General features: G+C 37.5%; 1 non-coding gene across 1 annotated transcript; it reads left to right on the forward strand.

The window, feature by feature from the left end:
- Positions 1-1,380: 1,380 nt before the first annotated feature.
- LOC133086097 (U6 spliceosomal RNA) lies at positions 1,381-1,486 on the forward strand. Its single transcript, XR_009699877.1, has one exon. It is a non-coding gene; the product is annotated as a U6 spliceosomal RNA (small nuclear RNA).
- The last annotated feature ends 2,089 nt before the right edge of the window (positions 1,487-3,575 follow it).

The following is a 3,575-nucleotide window of genomic DNA, read 5'->3' on the forward strand; positions in this document are numbered from 1 at the left end:
TTAGGGAAGGATTTTTATTTTCAGACAATAGATATTTAAATCACAGTATCATGGACTCTGGCTTAGCTACACTCACCGTCTCTCTCATGAATGTCTATGGAAACTGAATTAGGAACACTCCAGAGGGCTGGCCCTGGATTATTCCACAGCTTCATTTAATTATAACCATCAACGTTAATGAGAGTCATAAACTGTTTCATAACATACCAATGGGCAGTGTGATTGGAGGGGAACCTGGACATTTCGTTATAAAGCTAGCATATCAGAAAAGACACAACTAAACAACACCTTTTCTCTTATGAAGAAAAAGACACAGAAACATAATTTGGTGACATTTTCACACTTGCTAAAATTAACTTTCAGTCAAAAGAACAGTGGAGTTGTTAGCTTTATTTTCTGATAAAATTTTAATCTCAGGTTGGATAAGCAATTTTGTTTGCCATTAAGTGTGAGACTACTTGAAGTAAAGTCATGTAGACAATAGGGCATTATATAGAAAGGATGAAAAGGTTAACAGAAAGAAAGCTCAGAAGGAAAATGAAAAGAGGAATAATTGTGTCAGAAACTTGGTAAATTGGTATATTAGGGTTCTCTGTATTGGTTCCAGAGAACCAATAGAGAGATAGATAAGAAGGTAGATGACAGATAGATAGATAGAGATACAAATATAAAGAGATGTATTATATGGAATTGGCTCATGCAATTATGGAGACTGACAAGTCCCAAGATCTATAGAGTGAGTCAGCAAGATGGTGACTCAGGAGAGCAGATGAAGTATTTCTAGTCTGGGGGCAAGCAAAGGTGAAGGTCCCAGCTTGAATGCAGTCAGGCAGAAGAAATTGTCTCTTACTCAGGACAATCAGCCTTTTTGTTCTATTCAGACCTTCGACTGATTGGTTGAGGCCCACCCACATCAGGGAGGAAATCTGCTTTAAGTAATCTACTGATTTAAACGTTCATTTCATGGAAAACACTTTCACAGAAATACCCAGATTAATGTTTAACCAAATATCTGAGCGTCCCCTGGCCCAATCAATTTGACACATAAAATTAACCATCATACCTGGCCAATATATAACAGTCCCCGTATTGGGACTTCTGTATCTACATCTGTATGTGTCTCTATGTACATGTATAGCATTTAAGAAATGTATTCTTCTCACCTGTTTTTAAAGCTTTGCTCTTGGATTCTTGAAATCCCACCATAGATTTTTTTAAACTGAGGTCAAATTCAGATAACATAAAATTAACCATTTTAAAGTATACAATTCAGTGGCATTTAGGATACTCCCATTGTTGTGCAAAAATGACCTCTATCTAGTTTTGAAACATTTGTATCACTCCAAAGGAAAACCCTATGCCCATTAAGTAGTTATTCCCATGCTTACTTCGGCAGCACTTATACTAAAATTGGAACTATACAGAGAAGATTAGCGTGACCCCGTGCAAGGATGACATGCAAATTTGCAAAGCATTCCATATTTTTATTATCATACTAAGTGAAGTAAGTCAGAAAGAGAAAGACAAATACCATATGATATCACTTATATGTGGAATCTAAAATATGACGTAAATGAACTTATCTATGAAAAGGAAACAGAGTTACAGACATAGAGAACAGACTTGTGGTTGCCAAGGGGGAGGGGGATGGGAGAGGGATGAAGTGGGAGGTTGGGGTTAGTAAATGCAAACTATTACATATAGGATTGATAAACAACAAAGTCCTACTGTATAGCACAGGGAACTCTAGTCACTATCCTGAGATAAACCATAATGGAAAAGAATATATAAAAAAGAATTTATATATATGTAAAAAAAATAGTAAATCTCTGATATTCATAGACTAAAAAAAAAGTAGTCATTCCCCATTTCCCCCTTTACCCAGCTTCTGGCAATTATTAGTATACTCCCTGTCTCTATAGAGTTTCCTATTCTGGATACTTCATATAAATGGAATCATATAATATGTGACCCTTTATGTCTAAAATCTTTCACCAATCATAATGTTTGTCAGGTTCATTCTTTTGTAGCATGTATCAGTACTTCATTCCATTTTATGGCTCAATATTCCATTGTAGATAAACACATTTTGTTTATCTATTCATCTGTTGATGCGCATTTGGGTTGTTTCCACCTTTCGGCTATTGTGAATAATGTTACTATGAATAATAGTAGCATTACTGTGTACAATACCTTTTCGCGGGTATACAAATAACAGTTCAAAACCCTGCTTTCAATTCTTCTGGGTATTTCCAAATAGTGAATTGCTGGGTCATATGGTAATTCTATGTTTAACTTTCTGAAAAACTGTTTTCCCCATCATAAATGTTTAACAGGAAATTACTCATGAAACAAAAGCGTGGGAAATCAGGACAATGTTTAACACACACACAGACACTCACACCCTTAGCGGTTGCAATCTGCTATACTAAATGTTTGTGATGATGAAAAGTCCATCTGATATTGTAAGTACTGCAGAGGCCTTATTAAAAGTTAAAATGATAAAGATACTCTGTTCCACTGATGGTTTTCTTTTCTCTCCCCATCACATGTGATACCAAACTCAAGCTTTCAGTGATAGAGGCCATGTACTGACTTTTCCTGTTGCCTCAATAGCAGCCAGCAGCCAACTCCAACGTCCTTCATTGTTTCATAACATTCTTATATAGGAGACCGATATAGCCCTCAGGGCCATTACGAATGACAGCCTTCTAGCTCTGCAGAAACTCAGTAACTCACCCAGAGAAAGAAATGACAGAGGTCTCTGGGGTCAAGGGTTCTAGACTGACATGTGACCTCACCCCCAGAGCTGAGTACCCTGTCCCAGCTACCCTCCAGGGCTGGGCTCAGACAGAGGTAGCTGTGAAGGAAGCAGAGAGGAATGGGCTGGGGAGTTCCTGAGAGCCCACAAAGCCTGCACAATCAGGACTCCAACTTTGTTGACCCAGGAAGGATTTCCCTTCCAATAAGTATTGTTTCAGTTAAGATATTTAAGGGATTTTCTTTCAGCAGAACTATTAGAGGCAAAATGAAAATCAGACAGTCTTGAGAGAAGAAATTGGTCACATACAAAATTTTGGTCCTCATTCTTAAGCAGCTGGACCACAGATGAAGGCTTGAAACTTTGGCTTCAGACTCCTCCATAAGCCAGCATGGTACAGCAAATGGGTCTGCCCAGCAGCCAGAAAGCACTAATGCATCCCTATCCCCCCTATTTCCTCCTGTATGGCTCTCTCTCTAGTCAACAGACATCTTAAAAAAATAGACCCTCCCTTGAAAAAGATTGCTGACCCCTCATTAAGAAAGACTGAAGAAAGTTCAGTCATCTTAGAAGTTCTTCCTAAAATATAATAAAGAATCTTGACCTTACTTCCCCCAATATACATTGTTGTATATCAGAATATAAATTTTGAAGTATAAATATAAAAAGAGTGGGGAGATATCATCCACTCTTTTTTACATAAATGCAAGTTCTTACTTTTGTCAAAAAAGAAAGGACATACACAGGGTGTTTCTGGATTTCAGAATTTGCCGCCAGAGAAGAATAATTAGAATTAAAGTTTGCTGCACTAGTT

Source organism: Eubalaena glacialis, chromosome 2 (genome assembly GCF_028564815.1).
Source record: "Eubalaena glacialis isolate mEubGla1 chromosome 2, mEubGla1.1.hap2.+ XY, whole genome shotgun sequence".
NCBI classification, from domain to species: Eukaryota; Metazoa; Chordata; class Mammalia; order Artiodactyla; family Balaenidae; genus Eubalaena; species Eubalaena glacialis.